The 27,288-nt window shown below is 36.6% G+C and overlaps 1 protein-coding gene across 3 annotated transcripts in view; it reads right to left on the bottom strand.

Moving 5' to 3' along the window:
• TFPI (tissue factor pathway inhibitor) overlaps positions 1–23,977 on the bottom strand; it is a 60,700-nt gene extending 36,723 nt beyond the window's left edge. The window contains exon 1 of one of the 3 annotated variants that reach the window (XM_035332038.1): positions 23,874–23,977. The gene's annotated coding sequence lies outside the window, so the exon portion shown is untranslated. Of the gene's footprint in view, positions 1–3,329; positions 3,580–23,873 lie in introns of those variants that run through there. The other 2 variants (XM_035332039.1, XM_035332036.1) reach the window with 2 other exon arrangements.
• Between the last annotated feature and the right edge of the window lie 3,311 nt (positions 23,978–27,288).

The following is a 27,288-nucleotide window of genomic DNA, read 5'->3' as shown; positions in this document are numbered from 1 at the left end:
AACCACTAATAAGTTCATACGGACCTTCCTGTCAAGTTCATAAAAACTGTACCAGCACCAGCTAAATATTTCCTTCCTATACTTGTATGTCTAATTTGCTTGCTGCAGTTGCTACTTTCAATATGGTTGTTGTAAAATCAGTTCTTTTGAAATGCTCTGTTTTCTGGAAGAAGGCTGTTGAACTTTCTGGAGTCCAGAGCTCATCCTGGGTCACCATGTTCAAATGTCTACTTTTTGTTTCTCTAAATAGTAGATCAAATTAATTAGGTAACTTCAGCTATGCATGGCACATATCAGGGAAAGTGACAACAATACTCAGGAAGGAAAATGAACAGCTGAATGACTAAAAATTAATCTATTTTGCTGTGCAGTAACTATAATAGGAAAAGAATCGTATGACTCCCCATATGGCATTGCTCCATTCTATCCCCAGGGGCACTCTGTCCCATACTCTAAGTTTCATAAGGGAAACACATAGAAGTCAGTAGTTTGTCTAGTTTGTCTTTTACCAGGTTCAGGCATGAAGACCTTTAAAAGTTTAGATCCCATTTTCAGTCCTCACCAAAACCCTCAGTCCAGTTTTGGTTTCTTTAGGAACTGTTAGTATCTCCCAGTTTTCAAAGAGATAATGTGACTATTCATAATTTAGCCCAAAGAGCATTGGAATTAGACAAACAGTCTACTCCAAAATTGTAATGTTCAAGATTCATGCCATTCTTGAGGCCCATAAGCTCTACCAAAGTTCTTTTTTCTTTTCTTTTTTTTTTTTTTAAATTTATTTTCTTGTGTTTTTAATTTTAAGATTTCTCTTCGTGTTTCTGCACCCATGCTCTCTCTTCCTCCAGCAGACATTCTCAGCACATGCTGAAAGCACACCAAAAACCATAACCCAAAACCACAATACTTGCAAAGCACTTCAAGCAGCTACCACTTTATTTTAAAACACAGGAGAGTTACTGCCAGAATCATCTTAAAGTAAATGTAGGTGCTAGAGCAGCTTCCCGGAAAGGAAGAGACAGCAGCAGTTCCTCTCTTTGTCCAGAGGAGATTTGATATTCACGTTTCCAGAAACCACCCTCATTCCATTGCTATATGTTGACATCTCTGAGAACAGTCTGTGCTCTCTCCACTAGCACAATTTAAGGTCCACAGAGTCACAAGCGTAATATAAAAGACATTGGTGACCCTGTACAGAACAGAGAACAAACTGGGTGCTAATATTTGCTCCTGTTTATGCATTTAACATGGAAGGGTTATTGCAGAAAAGTCCTTAAAGCTAGATCTAGAATCCACTAGTTCTTCTCTGACTGTGGGTCTGGTCTAGCTAGAGGTGAGATTTCCAGCTCTCTAGAGACTCTGTATATGTTTTCTAAGAGCCTATTTGGAAGCTTGTTCTTTTACACCTTTGCTTAGTTTCCTAGCCACGTTATATCTTGGACAACTTTTCCCCCTGTCTCTTAAAATTTCCTCTCTGACAGAAATTTGGCCTCTTTTTTTGGTACGTTCTGTGTCATGGCCCTTCACACCTGACATCCAGCTCTTAAATAGTTAACAGCAATTCAGGAGTTTTGACCATGAGACTTCCAGCATTAACTCTGCAATGAGATTAAGGAGGATAGATAAATTTAGTGCCATTAATTGTTCAAACTCTCCTGAGACAAGAAGACCATAAAACTTCAGTTTAAAGTTATTCTGCATTTAGCTAGATGAGTTAAAATTCAGTTTTCATTAACAATATCCGCTAGTATGGGCACTGCACTGCAAGGCTAAATGCACTTTGAAGATCAAATAACTTACACTGACAGCTGAAATTCATTTTATCTCCAAATTGCAAACTATACAGCTCACAAAGTAAGGATAAACAAAGATTACCGAAATACAATTTCAAGTACGTTGGTGACTCCTTACCATAGAAGTTATATATATATATTTAAAAGATGTAGATTTACCAAGCAATGGCATATGTGATTACTTTTTAAATTAATCCTTTTAAGTGGGATGCTTGACAGGAAAAAAAGACTATAGCAGAATATGTTTTAATCATCTTCAGCTCTTTAATATTGTTCTAACTGCATACATTTCACCCAAAGTAAGCTGGTTAATAATTACAGTTTTCAAATGCAGCTCAAACAACAGGCCAAATTAATTTACTGTGAACATAGATGCTTGCTAATTTCACAGCTGATCACAAACTCTGTCCCGATAGAATTAAAGAACAAGCAGAAGATGGCAAAGGGAAAAGGCCGACAATTTTCCCCAAGTAGGTTCCCAGCAATTATGAAAACATGCCTTTGCTGTTCATATCTATAGTGGCAGCTTGGATTTCCTGTCTTTGCATCTGTCTATAAGGCATTCAGGAAGGAAGGTTTATATCTTTACATGTTTTCCATGAAGTACTTTGATGACTAATTTCTAGAGTACTGAGTCACACTGACCTTTCACATACTCCCCCCATCTAAATTGTTTGAGTTTTCCCTACTCCACTTTTCCCATTGTTACATGCCTTTTCCTCATTTAAGATGTATTTAGATTTTCTAGAACAGCTATTTATATTTTACCTTTTTTTTTTAAATGCAGACTGTTATCATTGTTTTTCAATGAAGAGTTACAGAAAATGAAGCTCATGTAGATTCTTACAAGTAAAATATTACAGAAGTCACAGACATTTTTCTGCCCCCCCCCGCCCTTTTTTTTTTTTAATTGGCACCAAGGTCCGCAAGCCCCATCCACTACCCTCTTTATTGCCCAGATATTTTAGTATTATGAATTTCCATAAGCATTATGAGTGAAATTGGTTTGTACTAACATCAGCTTAATTTGACTCTTAAAATATTCTTGTACTTCTCCAAGTATTAATTGCTTCAAATGTTACATACCTTAGAAGGATTTGAAATAGACTGGCAGACCACTCTGCCTGAATCAAGCCTCCCTTGAAGTTACTGTAGTAGAGGAATTGTTTGAATAAACAGAAGCTGCAGCTCCCCCCCCCGCCCCCCCCTCCCCCCAAACTCCAGCTAATGATCAAAATGATTATATTCCCTTTTTGAATGGCTTTCTTTCAAAGATATTGAATTGCGTTGGTGCTAACAATAACTTAGTCTGACATTCTGACAACCAAAGATTAGCTGTACTAGTATTTGTAAAGTTAAATTTATTGCTGTACTGTTTCAGATTTATACAAAGTCTCCCTTTTTGCAGCTGGACTTTGAATCTAAACATTTGACTACTGCATCTACCACATTTTAAAGAAAACATGAGTGGACACTCATTTCTGTCAGCTGAAGAAAAAAAGATCACATGTAAAACAAAGTCTGTTACAAAGTACTCACCAAACTCCTAGAAACAGTTCTTATACACACAGAGGATCCCTGAATGCGGTCCTCCCCTGCTAAGTCACATTTAAGATAATACGTGGGGGTGTGGTGTAAAGCTACAAAGGCAGGATTGCAACCTGATCTTCCTAGAGCAGGATCCTGCCTGTTGATTAATCAGCTAGTCCTCATTCTTGCTTTTGAAGAGCACATGGGTTAACTCTGGGTACAAGTCAGAGCTCTGCAGCAGCGGCAGGGAAGCTTCCTGTTTCAAGTTTTCGTATCTGCTCCCAGTTTAGAGCAACTGTGTTCTAAATGGCACTAGCTAAACTGAAACACGGTTTTAAAGAACAAGAGACAGCCTGTAGAATATTCTGTTCTTTTAACCTTGCAGACTTTAATTCATGAGGATGCCATACGCATTGCTTATTTAAGTTAGAGATGTAGTTTACACTTCTGTTCTTTTTGTCAGTTTTTAAATGAAGCCATTCACTCTAGATCTAGGCTGCGTTCATTACAGTACCTACACCTTGACTACAAAGGCTATTCTGCCTTGAACAAAATACATACACACAACCTAATTATGAATCGTGTTAGTATGTGCTAAAACTAACAGTAAGCATCATCACAGTAACCATTCCTTTCCTCGGCTGCTGTACTCTTATAAGACAGAGATGTTGTAAGTTGTGCATATAAAGACAGTAGACCAGAATCCGAGCCCTGGGCACCACTTGAAGAGAATTTCCCAGGTAATGAATTAAAGAGCAACAGAGACTGAAGGAACAGCTGGAGAACAGCAACTTATACAATTAGTAGCTGTAACCAATTGCAATTGTTTCCAGGCAAAGAAAAACAGATGAATTAAAGGGAAGATTTATATTCATATGTTCATCAACATCCCGAAACAGACTGGAAATTTCTCAAAGTCTGTTAACAGGTTTGCTTGCTCTGAAACAACCAGGAGTGTTCCTGGTAGCTTCTGAGATCTGTCATTCTTGGATTGTAGGAATGTTTGTAATCCATTTCAAGGCAAAGCCAGTAGCTATTTGAGTCTGACTATTACCTGGGTCAATAATCAAATGGATTAACTCTCCCGAAATGGACTAGAAGCACTCAAAACATAAAGAGGCAGCTTAAGTACTGGGGGTTGGGTTCTGTCATACAGTTCCTAATCACCAACTCTGAGCTCAGATAAAGGGAGGAGCAAAGCATCTCAGGAGACACTAGGTAAATGCAAGTGGTCAGTCTCTCATTTGTGTAACATCCAAACCTTTGAAAAACATTTTGGGAGCCCATGTTAGAAATTGGTTTCTGGTAGAACTATCCACAAATCTCTAAGGTAAGATGGACCAAAACAGATGTACTAAGGTTACATTATGATTTAAAAAGATCTGTTGATACACTTGCAATAGGAACAAAACCAACTAGGCTTCCAATAAATGACAGTTATCTTCCTTTTGCTTTTCTTAAAAAGAAAATTTTTTATATCAGAACGTATCAGCTTCATTCCTTATTTTTTTCTCCAAATTCTTCCCCAAGTCACGCAACTTTGGTGTGCAAAACAATGAAGAAATTCTGAAAGAAGTAGTACACAGACATAAATAAAAACAAGATGTAATAAAATAAAATAAAACAAAATGCTGCAGTTCTTAAAACATATTTTGTCTTCTTATGGTCAAATAAGTGGAAAATCATATGTAAAGAAATCTATTTGGGGGGACATTTATGCAAATTAAACCCCTTATTTTGATTCAAGTTATACTAAGAAATCTTTGGTTAATATTAGTAAAACAGGATAAGTGTGAAAATATCATCATATCTAAGTGAAAAGTGCTTATCTAAAAGAAAAATTTAAAGGCAACAATATTTAATTTTAAGATGAAGATTTTTGTTATATATTTTGCTAATGTCTCTCCACCTGTCACATTCACTTCTCCTAATTTAGTAGTCAAGAAGGTCGACATTTGGAATCCTTTTCATTGTAATTTTAACTAAAACATAAAAGACCTGAGATGCAACCAGAAACTCTTTGAAGATAGAAACAAAACTATTTTGAACCTGAAGTGGGATCAAAGAATTCCATTCCACTCTGACCTGGTGAAGGCAATCACACTGACCTCTGTCTTGCTCTGGAGTTTGCTGACAGCTTGAGAAAGTTGTCAATAGCTAAAGGTCCACAGCACAGGAAAAAGTCCCTACAATTCTAACAAAGTTTTTTGGTTCCTTTTTAGAAGTGACTTTCAAGATCAGCAAGTTGAAATTTCTGCAAAATATAAAAAGTTACTAAAACATTTTTCTAATGTCCTGTGGGAGGTTGACAACCTTTTGAAATGCAGAACTTGAAAATCATAGAGAAATTCACCGACCTAGCTTCTCCTTAAGACATCGCCCAACTGTTGTTTTCATTAAGCATTGTTGCTGTTCTGAAGAAACCAGAAATCCTTACTCAAGGAATTTCTAACCATTGATGACATTATCATTACATTCTCTCTTCGCATTTATTTACAGCGTGTGCCATATGAAATGATTGCCAATAGAAAGATGACAATTAATAAGATCACTCTTTCACATGACTGAGATCTACCCACAGAGTCAGGCTCTGGCCAGTTACGTAACAATAAGAACTGCACAAATTGTGCAAAATGTGTGTAAAGACCATCTACAGTACACACAAACAACAGGTTAGCTACCAAATCCTGCTTGTTTTGCACAGTTTGCACTGGCATGCAGCAAGGGCAATACAAGCCTAATATTCCAGTCCACTTTACATGCCACTTTTTGTTGACATTTTTTGAAATGACTCAGGTTTGAAAGTTAAATGAAAGGCCAGAGGGCATTTATATGACTCTTCTCCTATAGTCAGGAAAGCTTTTACTCAGGGATTACAACCCCAGAACATCACAGATCGGAACAGAAAATCACCAGTAGAAAGGCCCGAAGGACAGCAGACAAGATCAGGGCTACGGAATGTGTTCAAAATCATTAATATCTCCAACAACTTCTGTTAAGAAATCTAACACAGGCACAGTTTATACAGCATTTCTGCCCTCTAAAAAGTCTTACACGTCCACTGTTTCATGGCCTCTATACCTCTCTTCAAATCAGTAAACACATATATATAGTGCCAGCAAGACATGGGGAAAATGGGAGACAATGGCTAATAACTAACTTCATAGCTTAAGAGGACTGGGGCAGCACTCTTCTGGAAAGTCTGTCCTCACTTTGAGTTGGTGGTCACACTGAGAGACTGAGAGGGCAGAGGGAAAGACAGTGAGTGAGCTTCAGATTCATTTTTTTTTTTTTTTAGTACTCTGCATCTTTGATTTATTTGTACAAAATAGATAGGCTTTAGCAAAATGATGATCAAATGCCCAATATTGCTATTGCTTTACTGGGATAAAATAGAGATAAAACAGCACAAAGTTATATGAAATGTTTTTTGTCTGCATATATAATACAAATGTATTATTTTTTTGAGAACTCTATGATCTTTGAGGCAAGACTGACTACAAAACACAGTCAGAAAAACACAAAAGCATTTGCCAAACTGCTCTTCACACAAAAGCATTTGCAAGCTGTTCTTTAGGTCATAACACAAGTGCCCCCCTCAGTGAGGGAGTGACATTGCTTGCATTCTTGTTTAACAGTATAGATGTCTGTGATGTTTTATTGCCCCCTAGTGATGCCAATTCATTTTTCCACTGCTTAGTTCTTTACAAATGTCCATAGAAGCAAGAGTTTCCTGTCTCCTGCCTTCAACAAACTAAATCATAACTTAATACTTTCACTCAGTGCTTGTATCGGATGAAGTATAACCATTTCCCTACCTCATAAGGAACCAGACAGCAGCGTGCTTACAGGAAACGTACCACCAGCATGGCTGGCTTGTCCCAGTGATCTTAAAGGAAAAGCTAAGTGGCTACCAGCAGACAGGGCAAAAGCTTCAAAAGGCCTTTTCCTCAGCACAGAAGCTAACAATCATCTTAGCGCAAAGTTGTTGCTCTTGCAGAGTTTCTGGAAGGAGAGGCTGTTGCTGTTGCCCATGTGGCATGCCACAGCAAAAAGTTACAAGTTGAGACCATCTGCCTAGCACAGACTCCACATTTGCAGTATTAACTGTTACTTTTGTAATTAAGTATTACGTTATCTTACAACTAGTTCATCTGTTTTTCCACCAAACTGAACGAAGGATATGCCTGCTTTTCCAGCTGAGGCCACCTACATGGAATGGCATGCAGCTGCAAGGACCCATCATCCAGGTAAAAAACAAACAAACAAACAAACAAACAAACAAAAAACTTTAGCTATATTCCTTCTAATAAAACCAAGTTTTGCAAGTGTCTCAATTATCTGTTTTATTATTTGTATTGTGGTCTTCACAGCATTTAATATTTTAAGCCAACATAAAAATACCCAAACCAAAATAAAAGGAAGACCAGAACCCAGCAGCTGACCCTTGAAAACCTGTCTCTATAACACATTCATCCTCTTTTCCCCTCTTCTTCTTTCCTGTGACTTCACATTCTTATAAGGAAACCACAGATGTCTTGAGCTCTTTCTAAAGACTGAAATCAGAATGCACAGAAAGGACGACTGCTGATGCTGATGGCAGAACATGGCACTATGAGGAAACTGAAAATGCAGGTTATGTCTCTGTCCTCGCTTCTGTACTCATCTTCAAAGGTTGGCTCTTCAAATGCTACTCACTGCATTCTGAGATACCTGGGAGAGAGAGCTCTTAACAGGCTAAGGAACGTGTATATTTGGGAGGTATGGGTACCGTAAGGCTGAAGGAGGTATTTGGGAGGTATGGGTACCTACTTATTACTGAAGTAGGCTGATGGAAAGGTAACAACATTTTTAAAGGAGAGAGAGTCTTCAAGTTTCTCAGCTCCCTGGTTTTTTACATCCAAATTTAAGTTATCAAAGATGCCTTACATGTTTTGTTTTGTTTTCTTTAAAAATCAATCATGTAGCAAGGCTAACAAGGGTAAGTTGGATAAACAGTTTTGTTTGTTTGTTTTAGGGGTGAGAAGAGGAAAGGAAGTGAGTGACAGTTGAGAGGAAACTGATAATCAGATCCATTCCTTACTGGCTGAAAAGTTTCCCTGCTGATCTACTAAAACTGTTTGAGAAGGAGCAAGGAGTACATTCAGCATCTGCTTTTCAATTTTTTATTATTTTCCTGGTATTGCTAGTCAAAAGCATTGCCTCTTGCCAAAGGGTAGATGTGATAAACTATCATTTTTTTTCGTTTAGCTGGGCATTCATTTTCTTTCTGATTCTTTAAATATAATACTAACACAAAGCTGTTTTCCAGCCAAAAGGTGCACCATGGTAAATTTACTTCTGCAGTACTCTGGAAATGACTGTAATAATTTTTAATATTTTTCTTTTTTAATATTTCTCCAATTTTCCTATTATTTTAGTCCATACTGTTTTAAACACAGATGGAGAGTAGGCTACGTTTCTGAATCTGAGGTTGTATTTCACTTCCAGTAATCTGAGGCAGAGGCCTAGAAGGTATATTGAGTCTTGAGCAAGTAAACACATAAGTACTATTTCATGAACTTTAAGCTCATTCTTAACATTCTGCTTTCAGTTCTTAGTTTTTCTGCGTGTTTCTCCTTACTTATGAGCTTACATAAGTCATACTCTCATTTCTTTATTCATTGATTTCCTAACAGTAAAATGGTTTGCAACTTGGAGTATGCTTTAAAGCTGAAATCCTTAAAGAATTAGTTTCTATTACTACCTTTTCAAAAGCCCCGGAAACAAGGTACTTCTATACTACTATTACAATAAACAGAACTTATAACATTTCAAATAATACAGATATTTCAAGAGCCTGTTCCAACCAAAAACATTTGGATAGCTGAGGTAGTAGGGGGTCAGGTCAGTACCAGATGCCACTCATTTTCAGAGCCAGAAATTTAGATGAGGCTTGAACAAACGCACATTGACTTTAATTAAAACAGAATCAGGTATGAAAGGGCGGTACACATTTTATCAACTTCCTTAAACAAGGAAAGTTTCTTAATTCTTTTTGGTCTTTTCATTTCATTCTATTGTTAAAGTATCAAAACTGGTATGAAATGTATAATCTCAATAAACAAAGTGCCTCACTGGACAAAGCAATTGCTTTAAAATATTTTTTCCTTCCCTTGGCTCATCAAATGTCTTACTCTGAAACAGATATGGGATAACTAAACATTTATATAAAATTTTCAGATTAGTTATTTATCATGTTTTGCATTCTCATGGAGTGTCTATTTATACTCAATCAGTCCAGTACTTCACTAAGGATCTCAGTAAATAAGCCTCCCTTTCCGTCCATGTCCTTTAGCATGCAGTCCAAATGCAGATCAAGTGTAGAATTACCTGGCTTAGTCACGGGATGTCACTGTTGCAGCACTAAGAGCTTAGGTATTTTACCGGGAAACAGGAGGCAAATATACTTCTACCTTTTTTACCCCTCCATTTTTATTTATTTTTAAATGTCATTTTAAATGGTCTTATTTGTACTCTGAGTGAAATCAGTATGATTTTTACTATGGATAGAGTATTTAGATTTATCATATGGCCTGAACACTTCTGTGCTGTGAGGTGAAAGAAAGAGACTACTCTACTAGTTGGGATTTCATTTAATTTCAAAACTATTTCTATTTTAGTTAAAAAAACACGGTCTGTTTCCATCTCTCATTTAAATGAAACAAAGTGAAACAAAACATGGAAACTGGGTTTAGGTAGATGACCAAGAACAAGCATTATTCCCTGTTCCTTGAATTTTTTTATCCCCCCCGCCCCCCCAAAGTTATGAGCATGCCCGTACATTCTGTATCTTATGAACAGAAATGAAAACTATTTTCTCTATGGTGAAATTGACCAGAAGCCACTACAGATGCTCCTACGAACAGAAGCTAAGTCTTCTTCTATGGCATTTTATTTTTCTTTTTTAAACATGTCATCCTCTCACAGCCTGTGATGTTGAATTCTCCTGTACATTATGGCTGGGAAATAAATAAAGAAGGTACAAGAGATGCTCAGACCATGACATAAGGAGCAACAACAGGAGTTTCACAATATGCTTTAAGAAAAGTATTTTGGAAGGATGAGTAATTGAAGGAGATGGCAACTGAGGACACGGTGAGCTGCTGCCAGCTCTGGGAAGTCTGAGCAGCTACTAAAGATGCATCTACTAACAGGCCTGCCAAGCCTGTATCCAGCCCTCAGCCCTCGCTGCTGTAATGTCAAACTTGCTTCCTTCTGTTCACCCCACCTCAAACACGGTGCCATTGCCCTCTTGCCAAGACTGGCTCTTAGCATACCTGCCCTGGTTGTTATTTCTGTGTTCTACCACCTGCTCGCTCCTAATGCCTACACCAGCTATAGAAAGACAATTCAAGCAGCTGAGCTGGAAACTGGTTTCTGAACCCTACTGGGCTGCTAAAAAGAAAACAAAGCATTGCCAACAACTGCTATGATAAAGTCTTGCACTCCCTAGGCCAGACCACCTCCTCCCCACCTCACTGCTTTTCAGACAGCCAAGTGTGTATTTGAAGACAAAAAGGCTTCTTTGGGAGATAGAGAAAGGACAGAAGATGTTTGGCAAATGCTGCATACACCTTGGCGGCTGTATTCAGCTGCTGTCCAGTATCTAAGACAACTTTGAGCTCAACAAGCTCCTGAAGTGTTCTCATGAGAAGTCAACAGAACACAGAAAACAGCCAGTTGTTCTGTGTGACCGTCTTGTTAGAGTGCACTCACTTTCCAGAGGATGGAGGACAATTATTTACACAGCAATTGTAACTCCTAGGAGGCATAGAACAATTGTCTGCCCTTTGCCATGCTTGTGCTCTCCAAGAAGCTAGGGACCATTAATGCTTCTCAGATGACAGAACACTAAACCATCTTCAGCAAAGTTCATACTGACTAGCTGTGAGACAAAAATCTTATTTTCCCAGTATTATTACTACTTTTTTTTCCCCCAGTAGAGAATAAATAATAAATAATGAGCAGATTAGACATCAGTAAGATGTCTAAATATCAGAGTTCCTATGTCTTAGGAGAGACAGGTAATTAAAAGGAGAACAGACAAAATTCCCATCAAATAGAGCAAGTATGCGATTATGCAAATGGAAAACCTGAACAGCTCCAACCAAAAATTTAAAAAATATTTATAATGCAACTTAATCCATCAGCATATAGAACTCCCCAAATTGTTTACAGCTTTGGATTTTGTTGCATAACAGAAGTAGACAAAGTTCATCAGTGTTTTATTTAGTCACAGACTGGACCAATTAACAGTTTTGCCACGAGACCATGAAGTACTGGCAGCATCACAGGATTTCAAACTGCAGTCAGCTCACAACTTGACCACTTCAACGGGATTTGCTACTGAAGTCTGGTGAACCTCAAAATCCAGTAAAATAAGATTTTTTAAGAATCTATTTGGTACAAGTTTTGGAACTACAAGCAGTTATTCAATTGTGAGAAGGAGGTACAATCTGTCGAATCAGCCACACTATACCTTAAAATCACCTGGAACTTTTGCTGTTCTTGTTCTACTTCCATATTTGAACAGTATCCAGAGCAGTGGGAAGCTTCTCTGTATTTACAGAAGTTGACGGATCAATCACATATGTCACTACACAATAATATCAATCAAGCCTATATGTAATTCCTCTTACCCATCCTGAGTAAGTGATTCCCCTTACTGGACCGCATTGAAATAGCTCTCTGTTCAGATCTCTCCAGTCAGGTCACTGTGCTTCTGGTTAGATACTAGTTTCACGTGTCAGTAACATTATTTTTTTTTAATTAAAAAAAAAAATAAAAATCTATCAAATGAAAAGTCTCTACCTCAAGAAGAAGGGAAGTACTCGATTAAAACAGCAAAAAACATAGCATGTTCAGAATTCAGTATCACACTGTTTCAAAGTTACTCAATCAAGAGAAGACTATGTCAAACATGAACTATTTTGCAGAGTGTAATACTGAAAACTGATGATGCAATACTAATAAATTGTGTATCACAGGTCCTGTGACACCAGTCTAGACAGGAGACCCCATACAAACTCATTAGGTAAGAGTTACCTTAGATGACTGCTATACATCAAGTTATTCATTGGTAATGCCATTTGTTCCTTTCCTTAGTAGAGAAATGACTTCAGCTAATACACAGGGTTCAAAACATCTCTTACATGCAAGAGTTTCATGGTGCACCAACAAAAATGCAAAAAAAAAAAAAGATCCTTTGCAAGATTGCCTGTCTCAGGAGGTAGGAAATGGAACATAAAATGCCTTTCACAATAGTTTTCCATTTTGGCTTAATCTTTTCAAAATGAAGAATAAACATCTGGGATGCTGACCAGCCAAAATCACTTAAGCATATGCCTAATTCTAAAAACATGAGTAATAACACTGCAGTAAGGAAGCGTTTTTACAAAGCAGAAAAATATTTCTCAGGATGCTACATTAAATTGTACTTACTACTGCATTTTTGTCTCATTAGCAAGTTCAGACACGTTTCACTGGTTGGTAACTAGATGAATGATTCAACTGAAACTCTATCCATAATAGTCCTTTAATAGGAATGAATTAATTTAATGCCATCCAGTTCATGCAAAATATTTACTACCACTGCTACCAGGGGAGAAGTCATACTGGAGGAGGTAGAAAATATAGATTAAGATTTACTGAAGATTGACAATATAATGATGCTGTATCAATAACCAGAAAAATTAGTATTTATAGGTTATTCATGAGGAGTACGTAGTTCCCTTGGTACAGCATAATTCAACACAGCTGTTCAGAGTACTCACAGAATTTGTATTTACAGTATGTGGAAATTTGTATGGTTTCTACGGAAAAATCCAAATTTGTTTTCTGTAAAATACTGGTTAGCTGAGGGGCAAATTTTTAAATGACAGCTCCCACTGAAATATTTCATTCATATAACCAGTTTTTTAATAATCACTATGAAAGACAGTATAAATTAAAACCCACCATCATACTTTTGCACATTTCTCTGAACCAAACCTACAAGAGGTATTTACTGATGAGATTTTCTTTTGATGCTTATTTTGTGAGGCTTTGTGATAATGCATCTTTTCATTAAACATCATCATGAAGCTGGATCTAGGGTTGAAGTCTCCCTCCACCTTCCCTGAATTAGTTCATTTTATTAAGAAAACATGCAGAGGAGGAGGATTTTTTATAAAGCTTGGGTGCCATATGGAAAAGAAGATTAAAAATTACTTTATATTTCCCTTTGATCCTCTGCTATCTCATTCCAGTACCATACAAATCTCCTCTAGATTCCGGCAGAAACTTGACAGCTTATTTGAATTCTTTACAGCATGAGGGATAACAGGGGTCATAATTTTTGTTTCCTTACGTTACAAGGTAACAAAACCTGCCCAAAGCCAAGATACAATAATACACACAGTCTGTTCTAATACAGTGGATAACTATTCTAATGTAAGCATATACATTTATTTCACGGAATAATGCTTGTAAAAGCAAGTTGCAATTGCTTGCACCTATGTTTCAAGAAAGCTCTCGATACAAACTACTGGCAGTGATTCAAACAGAGAAGCTTTCCTCGTAATACCTACACTTAGGCAGAACAAAGCAGTCACCAGAGCACTCTGCTGGACCAAAGAAAAAATAAGAATTTTGCAAGGATAGTCCAAGTTCTTAATCCTAGTGGAAACCTGGATTTCTTTCCACTGAGATAATGGTGAGTATGCCTTTTCTCCAAATGTGACATGAGGTGAGGAGGACAGGAGGCCGAGTGAATGTGCACATGAGCTCTGAATCAAGGTTATGGAAAACTGGTTGCCTTTTTGATATTTCAGCTGCTTAAGAATTACCTAAGAAGAAAAAAATGCTATTGCGTGAGGTGATGATTGTCATTTACAACCAGAATATGTTACGAGCAGGTTTTGCCATGCAATGCTAATTAATACACAACATAAGAAATTGTGAAGATTAAGTTTATCTTAACATTACAAGTGTTTCATGAGGAGTTACAATCAATTGTTTTAATGGAAAACCATCACGCTGGCACTGTGTAAATAACATGCACTGATCTCATACATGCCAGAAGCAGCTGTTCCATTGCTGTGCCTCCCATGAGTAGAAGACACATGAGAGAGATCAGAGAACATGTATTGTAACAGACCAAAACAACAACAACAAAAAATAATGACTTGGATTTTGGTGTATAACTGCTAATGAAAACGGTATATGAAACTAATCTGGTATTTGTGCTGCTGCAGTTTATGGCATGCATTAAGGAATACCTAGTACAGCTAATGACAAAGCAAAAATAAAACAATTGATTTGTTTTGTAACTGGCATATTTCAATTAATGATAATCAAAAAGTTTTTAAAAATGCAATATACCACTGAAGTCATGGTTTCTTTGCAAATAATAGGCCATCTCTTACTGAAAAACAAAAACAAAACAAAAACAAAACAAAAAACAACTTTCTTTAAGCTGAATGACTTAGGAAAAACAGTAAAGAAAAATGCTGGCAAACTTCTTGTAAGTCATTTAGTACTATCAAAATCAAACTATTCTATACCAAAAACTTGTAAAATTTTGCCAATGAGCAATATTTCTAACACTGTTATTACAAACACAATAGTGTAAAATGGAGCTTCTCAGTAAATATTCCATGACACTTTTATTGCTTTAAAAATATGAATGATATTAGTTATAGAACCACTGATAATTTGATGCAATTTTACACTAAAAGCAAAGGATAGCAGTGTTGCATTTTACTACTCAGGGGCATATTAAAAAAAAAACAAAACAAAAAAAAACACCAATTCATGTTTGACTGTAAGTAGCCTGTAGATTTTGCAGTGGCTAAATGCCTAATCACATTATTTATCTGGACTGCTGCTTTGTCATGCAGTATATGCGACATTCTGAAAAGCATGGTCTAGCTTACAACTGACACTTCAGATCAGATCTGAACTCAGATCAGGTCATGATGGGGGCGGGGGAGGAGGTTGGAACGGAATGAACTTTAAGGTCCTCTCCAACCCAAACTATCCTATGATTCTATGAGTCCTGCAGAAGGAGACCAAGTAAACTTTATTTGCACATAAGCATAGCAATCTTGTAACTCTGCTGCTCTATCCATTTCATTTTTCTGCTCCACAAAGTATAATGTCAGATGATTTAATCATAAGTGTCTCAAATAACAAACTTTCATCTCATTTTTATTCCCTTACTGATGAACCAACAAGAAAATATGTAGAGTGTGGATGCTTAATAAGAAAGAAGCTTTAACAAGAGACAGACTTGTTTATATACTGAAATGTAAAATAAGAAAATGAAGTTTTCATGACTTGTTCCTCGTGTGTATGTAAAATGGTGCTCATTCAGGCAACAGCATTTTTAAAATTCAAGGTTTTTCTTCATTTCTGTTAGCGTAGTGCAAAGTATGTAAGATGAGGTCGAATTTAACGAGAAACAAGACAAAGCAACCTTTGGAGTAATTAGTCATTCATAAGGAAATAACTTTGTCAACATTTGCACAAGAACATATACAATTTAATAATTTCCTTATCTTCTACTCCACCATAAGGTTTTCACCATCAAGTCCATTAGTTCATTCAGTGGTACTGGTCAGGATGCATTTTTTCAGGTTATGTCAAAATTTGAGAAATAATGAAGAACACAGGCATTATCATGACTGACTCATTCTGTTGTTTAAAACAACTTGCTGGTTTCTGAACTGTGCTTTTTGGACACAAATTACAAGCAGGTGGGTAGACCAGCTGGAAAGAAGGAAAAAATAAAGCAGAAAGTTGCAATTGCCCTAAGCATGAGAGAAATTTAAAGATGAATCCCTAGGGAGTTTTTGTATGTATTTTTGGAAATAAAAATGTTTGTGCTAAGTTAGATCCCCAGTAAACAGTGTTTTTTTTTTTTTTTTTTCTTTTTTCTTCTTTTTCTTTTTCTTTTTTTTTCTAAACATAGTTGCTTTACTCTCAAAAGAAGATCCTTGGATTTTTTACAGAGAATATTCACATTCAACTTTCTTATCAAAATCTCTCAGCTATCAATCTTTTGCTTACCAGAGACAATAGGAAAATGATTAACCAAGTATCAGTGTGAATAATGGGCTGCCAGTTCTTTCTGCTTATTGAATTAAGGGAATAATGAATTAATTAATTTATTGAGGAAATACCTTGGCTGGGCATCAGGCATATCAAGGGGCATGTGCTTAATGCCAAATTGTAAAACAGTTCTTTGGTGATTGATTACTGCTTTTTGGTAAAAAGCATGAGACTTCACAGTGGTGAATTTAGTTACTTGCTAGTTAGTTTGAAGAAGCCTTTGTGAATATGGTGGTAGTTTTTATTGGGAGAAAAAATAAAGTCCAAAAATTGTATTTCTTCCTTCATCAGTGTATACCAGCTATGTCCTGAAAAATCCCAGAAAGGCACTGCAGCTCTGCAGTACACAGCATGGAGGACAGCCACCCTGGGACTCTCCTCCTAGCTTGCTGATGGACCTTTTTCCCTTTGTGCTAAGGCCTGCAAAGTGTCGAGAAAAAAAAATTACCTTTTATCTCAAAATGGACCTGAAAACAGTCTGCTCAGTGTAGCTTTTACGTAAGGAAAAGGAAGCCCTGCTCTACTAGCATATATACTTCTAAGGTTAAACAGGAGTGTAGGTTATTGAAGACAGAATAGGATGAAAATAGTAATTGTGATTTTACTCAGTGTCTGATATATACAGAGGTCCTCTGATGTACTTTGATTTTCCAAAAGAATAATAATAATAATAATAAAAATACACAACTGTTTTCTCAGATTTACTTTAAAAGGTTGCTTAACAGTGACACAGCAAATATTCTGTATGCATGGTACCATTCAATGGCTGTAGAATAGTCACTTCTTCACTGAGTACATCTATTTTTGTAAAGTACACATATGAAAAAACACACCGAAACTCCACTGTTACAGTGGCTACTTGTGAGAACATCTCTATTCCTCCAAAACAAGAGGAATTTAGGTGGAACACTGAATATTTACCACCTCACAGGCATGGAGATACTCCAGCATCAAGAGTCTGTCAAGAAAAAGACAACCTTTGTTTGACATGATCTATTTTCCTAGGATAAGCAACAGATAAACAAACCTTACTGTAATGTCTACAGTAAGAATATCAAGGGATGCTTAACTTCATACTAGAACTGAGTCACTTCTGACAAGCGAGAAGATGTGATGGAGGAAGAAACTTATCTGATGGCTGTCTTCACCTTCTCTTTGCATGGGCACTTTTTGTGAAAACAAGCATTGATATCAGAGTAAGTACAAAGCATAACAAAGGAATTAAGAAGTTAGCCAGTCCGTATTGTTTAATTCTGTGAAAGAACATCATGGATCTTCTTTGCATGAACAGGATTCAAAAGCAAGAGCTGCACGATAGGCTTTCAAACAGCATGCAATAGAAAAATTAAAGTCATTAATAAGCAATTTTATTCAGAGACAAAATGTGATATAAATGGAAACAGTCTCCAGCAAAGAAAGTCAACTACCACCACGCAGAAGGTGAGCCCATGCACTGCTTTCTGCATGCCTAATGAGAAAGGCCAATCTGAAGGCCAAGGAGCTGAGTAACTCTTGTGCCCTAAAGGTCTGAAGCAAACTAAAAGGAACATTCATAACACAGGCCTTGACAACTGCATCAGAGCTTTACAGATTTTCTTTCAATGGAATAATAAGTTGTTCATTTCTGCAAACTCCACAAGACTATACAAATATGTGCATTCTATTTCAGCAATGCACAGCAGAGAACTAGGACCACATTCCCTAAATGTTTTTTTTTTTTTTTTTTTTTTTTTTTTTTGTTCTTTAAACAAAGGACATCTGAACAGTGTGCTCACATCACTGGCTATTTATGAAGAACCGCATTCTTGACAAACGACCAAGCTAAAAGTTAATTTTCTTTAACCCTTTGCCGAAGCCTTTACACACTTTAAAAAATGTGTGCTGCAAACTTCAGTAAACATCACATTTATGAAGCCAAGTCTCACTGGTTGGTGCTGGTCACCGTTAATGAGTGCCAATTACTCAAATCAGTGTTGTAGCAGTTTCATTGTCTGCTACAAATGAAGCAACATTTTTATACTATGAGCAGAAAGAAATGTTTTAATTACAAGAGGCTTAGTTATAGACAAACAAGTCTGTGATCAAACAACAAATAATGAAACAAGATTGCTTGCCTGAGAAATGGGAAGATACTAACAAATCCTGCTGACACAATGCATGAGCTTGCTATTTGGAAGTGAGATATCTTAAAATATTTCTGTGTCTCCTAGTAGTCTAAAAGCCATGGTAAGTTCTACAAAGCAGCTAGTATTTTAAAAGTCTCAGAAATACTGAGGCATCAAACCAGTAGCAGAACAGTCTATTTTCTGGCCAAGACTCCAACACTCGTCTTCCTCAGGTTCCTGGACTACAGTACAATGGTTATAACTTAGGTCAGATTCTACAGAGGCTCCCCAGTGGGACCTCTCCTTCTCCACCCACAGAAGCATCCGCTCTGAATAGGTACCAGAGTTTAATGAAAAGGAATACTTCTGGTTTCAGTTTAAAAAGTGTCATTGTCTCACTGGTGAATAATGGTCTTTTTTATTCTTGGTGCTGGAATGACCATTTAGCCGCCCCATTGCCACGTGCCCTTGGCCGGAATGTCAGCTCTGTCAGACATTGGCACTCATCCCCTAAAAAAAAACAATAGCTGGTAATTCTTCCTTTAAATTTCAGGGAATAATTTGTCTGCTTATCTACTTGTGTGTTTCTTCCTTTCTCCACTCTCTTTAATACATTTCTAAACCTGCATTTTTCTGACAGAAACTCAAATAACACAACAGACCCTTTTATCCACAGAATAAAGCGACATAGAACAGCAATAGCACAGAAGTAAAATATCTCTCAAAATAAATGATCTCGTTACATGATGCTGGAAGAACATGCACTACACCTACACGTACTACAAAGCATGAAGTTCTGCAGAGATGCTTCCTCATATCACCTGGCATGCATCTTGTTTATATCGAAAGAGATAATTCTTTTTACAGTGCTGACAATTACTTATTACTGACTATAGCATTTGACTGGGAAGAATGAATCCTTTTTTTTCTTCTTTCTATTATCTGTTAAAGGTGAAGAGATGACAATTATCTGTTACAGTTTATCGTCCCCAAAATTTCTATTAAAGCTGGCAATACACTAGAAAAACGTATCACATGGTTGAATTAGTGCCAATGGAAATCCAGACCCTCATAAGAAAATTTCAGAATAGCTAATAACATAGTATATTTAACCAGTTTAACTACAGTTTATCAGAAAGCAATACCAATACTTCACCAGATGCAATGACAAAGAGCAACAGTATCATTTAACCATAGACTGAAAAGTAAAATTGAAACCGTTGGGATAAGGAAACACTGGGTTAATAGTCAGATTATTTTTGAGGGGAGTTAAGCATATTTTTCCATTTCAGTAATCCACCAAAAAGTCATGGAATTAGCTCACAAAAACTTGAGCAAATGTGATGTTCATAAAACTTATGAATAACATAATAAATAACAAGCCTGGAACATTTAGAACTGGAATAAAGGTGGTTCTTTAAGAAACAAAAAGCATGATAAAAACAAAGACCTTCTTCCAGCTTGTATCCACAGAATGAATTATTGGGTAAAATGTCTTATTATTATTTCATAGAGCTCAGCTGAAAGCAGAGTTTTTACCTGCATTTCAGATTGGCATGTGGTTTTCTTATTAAAATGCAATCCACACTGCTAACTTCAGAATTTACCTATAGTGTCACTGGACTTTGAAATTAACTCCAGAGCAAAATGATAAGGTTGAATTACTTACATAAGCTCTTGATACTGGGAAAAGCAATAAACTATTAAGTAATTGGAGCCTTTTTCTATTTTTTCTTTTTAAGTGGCCTTTATTTTTCTGTCCAAAGATCAATCACTTCAAGTAATTTCAACATTTAAATGACCTAAGCTACATTAGAAGTTAGGTACTAATTTTAATTTACAACAAAATAATTTTTACAAGGTCAAGAATGAAAGATGTAATTTTAAAGCAAGGCTTAAAACCTGGCCCGATACACATCTATCTATATTTTAGTATTTAAACTATGTGGTGAAGACAGTATTGAAGTAAACTAAAAACCAGTAACACTATCTTATTTAAATTTAGTCTCAGGTCTAATTTGTTCTTTTTGAGGCATGGAAAATACAGTAATTCTGGGAAGTTAGCCAATAATCAAGATACAGATCAATTATCGGAAGTACATTTAAAAGCACACACACTAACATGAGCTTTCTTCTAAAATACAGACACATGAGTAGTTACAATTTCCACATATGATCTATAAATACCCTGCAGATAAAACGTTACAGACTATGTATGCCTTACAGTTCTGAGCAATTGATTTCAATGTTACTGTGAGTTTAATATTAGCATCATGTGTACTGTCTAGACTGTATTTATAAACAGCTATTTCTAAAGTTAAAGAGTGAAGTTTTTTCTCTGTTCTGATTTTTTTCTCCATTTTTGTTCAGACAAGATTGGTTCATTCCAACACCTCTCCAAACTCAGAAATGGTGTAGTGATGTGTCAAAAGGGAAGTAAAAGTTATTTAGATTTTCCTAATAAAAGTCAACATTTTAACCCCTGAGACTAGTAGATCCAACTGACATAGTCATCGCCCTGAGAAAATGTTTTGTGCCTCTCCTACCATTGACAAGCTCTGAAAAAAGGAAAGGCAGCCATAACCTCAAATACCTATCTGTGAGCATGTCATACTGACAGCACTGAAAGCTTGAATTAAAGGCAAATGAACACATTTAACTTGTTAAAATTCTACAGTATTGAGCAAAATCCAAAACAATAAGCCAAGATGAACAGTCTACACTGTTTCAGACTTCCAGCCTGAAGAAAAAACAGTACAAATAAGAGCAGCAGTTTCACACTGAATCTCTGCATTTTCTTCTTATATTGTCAGATGTAGCATACTTAGTATCTACATCATTTTCCATTTTTTCCACCATCCATTTTACAATTTACCAGCATCAGCAGTAAACTGAAAGACTCGGAACACCAAACCAAGTTGCTATTCAAACTGAAAAGCTGCAGAAGCCCCACAGTTATTTAAAGCAAATAGATGACATCAATAGACAGAAAATGCCAACAGCAACTGTCCTCGTGAAAAATGAGGAGGCAGTAGAAAAAAATCCTACCTGGAGTTTTATCCACCATCCCCCCCCCCCTTTTTTTTTTTTTTTTAATGAATAACCTCAGTGTGATAATCTCACACTTTCACTGCCATTGCTTTTACTAAAACAATGCTGTCATTGATGAGGTCACTTAACAATTTGCTGTCCAGCAGATACGTAGAGAGGTACCTAATAATAGTGGATGGAGGTATTGTCTGTCATCACCATCGTGGTTAAAGAAAATTATCAAAATAGAGGTGAAAACATCACAGAATTGTGTGAATTATCCTTGCTGATGGGCAAGGCCCCTGTAGTCATAAGCAGATGTCTCTACCAAGAGCAATCCGCCCAATCGTCAACCTCAGCAGTTCCTGCATGATAGAACTGCAACACAGGCTGTGCACCAAGGAAGCTAATAGGATTGCTCCACCCACACCTGAAAAAGGACTGAAATCTCAAACCCCTTTAAAGTTCAGCTTTCATATATGAAGCCTCAGATCTGGGCTATAAGCCAAGGTGTCTACTATGCCCTCCCACTGTTAAAAGGCTTTATGTATTCTTCTGTTGTTTGCCCAAAACCTCTGACATGACTGAATTCTGAAGAGAGTGTTTCCTCTGCTTTGCAATTGAACCATGCATTATAAACTTTATGTTCTCTTCAGTTCTCCAAGGAGAAACGTGCAGGTTGCTTCATTCACTAATAGATGCCAAAGAATCCATGTTGACCATCTAATTTGACCTTTTCTGTAATTCTGACTACAGCTTTCTTAAAATCCTTTCACTAAATTCAGTTACCGGCCATATGATATTTAAGATACATATCTAATCTTGATTTAAGAACTTAAGATCATGAAGAATGTCCCATGTACTTTAACAAATACATCTTGTGGTTGGCCGATGGGCTGAGGCCAACTGTATGAAGTTCAACAAGGCCAAGTGCCAGGTTCTGCACCTGGGGCACAACAACCCCAAGCAGCGCTACAGGCTGGGAGGCGAGTGGTTGGAAAGCTGCCTGGGAGAGAAGGACCTGGGAGTGATGGTTGACAGTCGGCTGAATATGAGCCAGCAGTGTGCTCAGGTGGCCAAGAAGGCCAGCAGCATCCTGGCTTGCATAAGAAACAGCGTGGCCAGCAGGGCTAGGGAAGTGATTGTCCCCCTGTACCAGGAATATTGTGACTGCTACTATTAGTATCAGAAACCTAATCATTTTTCAAAATTTTCTACCAGAAATACAAGGGAGAGCCAGGTAAAACAAACAAACAAACGTAGCTGGGACTTTCTTCTGCATTTTCTACTTTTGCTAAAGTAAAAATCCCTCAGAAGTCAACTGCTCAAGTAGCTGTATGGCCCTAACCAGGTATTTAGGACCAATACTGTTCATTCTAGTCCCAAATAATGTCTAAAGAACAGCTGTTTAGCTAGTTTTGTGATGGAGTGAATTGTTCTCCGTTATTAACTGGGTGATGCAGCTGACATCCTGCACAATAAAACACTCACTACGATCTTTTTGACAGGCATTTTACCTGGATTGGAATAAAACATTAAAGAGTAATTTTACAAAGCAATTGTTGAAAGTGAAGAGAATAATAGATTAATGCCTTTTGCAAGTTTCAATTGGATGCAGATCCCACAGAACCACAGGAAAAAAAAAAAAACAAAAAACTACTATAGTAACTACAAAGTTATAGTGATTATAGATTTCTCAGTACAAATCTTAAATTATAAGATTACTATATTAGAAGATACTGATGCTATGTTTTGTAAACATTCTTATTCTTACTTCAGACATTACAGTATACCTCAGTACTCATACAGTTAAAGAAAACACAAAAAGGAAATAAAGCTCTTAAAAAACAACAACTTAGAAACAATGTGAAAGAGAAAGATAAAAGCTCTATACAGCTGCACAGTACCACAGTGTTATTAATGTTGTTCTTGGGAAAAAGTTCTCTTTCTTTAACCTTAAGTTCTCTCCCTGCAAGACTACTAAATCATGTACTACATACAGATTAATGATTACCTAAATCATCACCAGATATGGATATGGTAAGGAAAACATTCTTTAAATATGGATATGTTTTAGAAATGGATGTTATCTACCAAGAAACAGTTTTCAGTCAGAAATGTCAGACTTAATACTTAACCTTTTCTTGGCAATATACCACTAGAATGCAATAACCAAATCTATGCAGAAAGCCAGAAAATGAAGAGATGCCAGAAGCGCCAGTATCTTAGCAATTGGGTCCTTAAGTAAAGGGAGAAAATGGTCTCAGGAAAATGCTCTACTTACTAGTCTGCTTGACATTTCATCCATTTATTCTATCTTCAAATCGTAGCATCAGCATTAACATGAGAGGTCTGGGGTTTCACCTGCCACAGCAGTACGAACATCTGAAATCCAGTAAAAAAATAAAAATCATAAAATAGTAAACAGCTCACTAATATGGCAAGTGTCTGTAAAGTATTGTTCCCTACATAACACAAAACAGAAAATTCTTTCTTTCAAATAAACACTTCATTATTTCAAAGGAATACAGTTGTCAGCAGTAGAAAATTATTGCTCTCTGGTATATGTCATACTTGGTGTATGAAGATATAACATGAGAGTTGAATACTTAAGGCTTTATCTTCCTTTAACATTATGTTTAGTGAAAATCAAGCAGCCTTCTGAGTGAATTTACTGGAGAATGGAAACGGAGCAGTGCAGGTGTAACTATAGAGATGGGAAGAATAGCAATGGTCAAAGCAAATGAGGCTAGCAAGACCAATACCTGCTGAGCCATCTTCTGGCAAAAGACTGGCTTCTGTTACAAGAAATTATCACAGAGTACTTTATGCATGACAGAAAGACACATGAGATGAATAATAGCAAAGAAAAGACTGGGATTGATAAATGAACTGAAAAAAAAGCTCAGGGACAGTAGAGATCTCTAAAAAAACTAAGAATCACTTTGCAACAAGAAGTCCTGTCTGCTTTGGACTAAGGTTAGGATAAGAAAAGACAACTTTAAGAGCCTCAGAATGGGCAAGAATAGGAGTTACTACAGATACTGAAGAACAGGAAAGCCCTGTCTCCTTCAAGCCCTGTCTGCCATGGTTATCCGTTGTGTCACAAATGCAAGTGGGTTCAAGTGAATGCGGAATGGAGCTGCTTTAAGCAATGTGAGGATTCACAGCATCTATTTCCTACATTTCAGCTCAAGTTCAGCAGTTTCTGACACTGCCTCCTATATCTGCATAACAACTTTTTGTATCTCTTCCCTTATCACAGCTTTTATGTGGCCCAAGCTTCTCCTATTGGAGAAGATAACGTACAGAATATTCCTAATCTAATCCTGCCACTACTTCTGCTCAGTTTATAGCCAGGTGGGCTACAGGCCTCCTGTTTCTGATATATATACATGTAGGCCAATGCAAAAAAAAAAAAAAAAAAAGCCTGATGCCTTCTCAAAAGTATTTCTGCCTGAAGTGCCAGAGTTGCACGCACTATCTTCGACACTGAATGGATTGTGAGCATTATATTTATTTTTCTTCCTTTGAGACAAAGAAACAAGCATTTCTCTTAAACTTTTTTTTTTTTTTTTTTTTTTTTTTTTTTACTTTCAAATCAGTTTTTTTCCCCCTCCTTTTATCTCTGAGGTTGTATTTGCATTATTCTCCAACATGAAACAGTAAGTAAAAATCCTCTAACAACCTTCTCTAAATCGCTCTCATTCAATGTGATTTCCTCATGCACGTGATTACTCCTCTCCTATCTAACCAGAATGAATATATCCTTCTCATCTGTTCTTTGAGGCACAGATCCCTTGTTTAATTTGATTTATTGCCCTTGTGACCTACCTGAGTGAGAGTAAGTAAAGGTGACTCTGTGTTCACAAAGTGAGGCAATAACTAGAGCATGGAATAACACATGATATACAACCAATGACCAATAGACATCACCTGGAATACTTCTTCCTTTTTCCCCATGCATCCTCACAATTTTTCCAAATGGTAGTGTGACAGGATTCCATTCAGAAATATGGTGTCTGTTTCACTTGAGTTACAATACTTACTACCTTGAGCTCTATCTAGTCTGCTTAACTGGCTCAGTCATTTAAGACACACAAGTTATTACATGGTATTTTTGTGAGTGAAAAAGGGCAAGGTATTGCCCATGTCTGGAAGCCTCATGTATTTTTCTGAATACAAAGCAATTTCCATAAGGTGAAAGCTTACCCAGTAGCAAAGTTAAGAACAAACAAACAAACAAACAAACAAACAAAAAAACACAAAAATCTTTTTCCTTTTGAGCTCATTCCCATATTCAATTTTAATATTGATTATTATCTTAAAGAAATGAGAGAAAAAAAATGAAATTCTCTTTTCATTTTCTTAAGGTATATCATTCTTATTATGTAGTTGATTAAAAAAAATACTTTTGATCAAAACTTGTCAATACTGATGTTCAGCAAGGAATAAAAGAATATGTGGAAATATTGCAGATGATGAAAGAAGTAATTCTTAATTCTTGCTTGAATCAAGTGGTACTGCAGCTAGTCTAATTATGTTTTTCCATATTGTCCACATAATTAGAACAAAAGCATGCTCCTGCAGCATGGGAATAATATACCATGCTAGTAGGAAAAAACAACTTTGCAGTACTCCTTCATGCATTACCTAGCCAAGTACAAGGTGTGCCGTATGAACCAAGGTTAAGTCAAATCCACTTAGCTGCACTTTCTAAAGATTCAGAGCACTTAAGCCTCATCAGCTGTAGCTCATGTCTTGTTTAAAGCTGCCCTTTCAACTGTTCCAGTCCTAGACTAGAGCAGTAACTACAAATGCCAGAAGCACAGACTCAGAAAAGCCAGATGAGATATATCAATTTGTTACTTGCCCTTCAGAGAGCACTCAGTGACACATGATTGTGTTAGAAAGGAATGAAACATTCCCAATGCTTTCCTGTCCCTTCATCCAGTCTGTGCTATGTCATGCACATGATGGACATGATGAGGTGGGGAGAGGAATTATTAAATAGCTTTTTATTGCTATTGGTCTCTAATGAGACTGAAATACAAATTACAGTTGAAATCTTAGGTTTAAATTAAGAGCTATGCTTCAGACAGGTTAATCAATGAAGAAATGAAAACTTTGAAAAGAGACACAATTACTAAAATTTTTACCAAGATTTAAATATCAGCCTATGGCCAACTGTACACCACATTTGGACAACTATGGAAAAACGTACTGAACAATTGGATTTTCCCCCACGTGCAGTACAAGTCTTATAGAGGAGACAACACAAGGTCTTGAGGAAGACTCCAATTTTAGCTTGTTATAACAGATCAATTATATTTGCTTCAGGTACAGTAGTAGGCCCATAATTCAAATAGTTGAGAAACAAAAGTTCACCTTAAGACAGTAAGACTCCCCAGTTTTGAGTACGTCAGCAACCTGTTCTTTCACTTTCCACATTCACATTCCATCTACTAAACTATCCAACAGCACTGGTCCACTTCTAAACGTTCTTTGTTTTCATTTTAAGCACAATAACAAACATGCATGCCATCAAATTAGGAACATAAGATAGCGACTTTCTCTTCAAAGCAATTTGATAAGAAGTGCAATATGCAGACTGGAAGATCTTTTCTTGATTTGTTTTCAGGTGTTTTAGTTTTATTTATTTATTTTTTCCCCATACTGAGTGATCTTTGCTACTAATG

The sequence above is a fragment of the Oxyura jamaicensis genome, chromosome 7, assembly GCF_011077185.1.
Source record: "Oxyura jamaicensis isolate SHBP4307 breed ruddy duck chromosome 7, BPBGC_Ojam_1.0, whole genome shotgun sequence".
NCBI classification, from domain to species: Eukaryota; Metazoa; Chordata; class Aves; order Anseriformes; family Anatidae; genus Oxyura; species Oxyura jamaicensis.
Note: the sequence above shows the minus strand (reverse complement) of the source record. Positions and strands in the feature narration are given on the sequence as shown.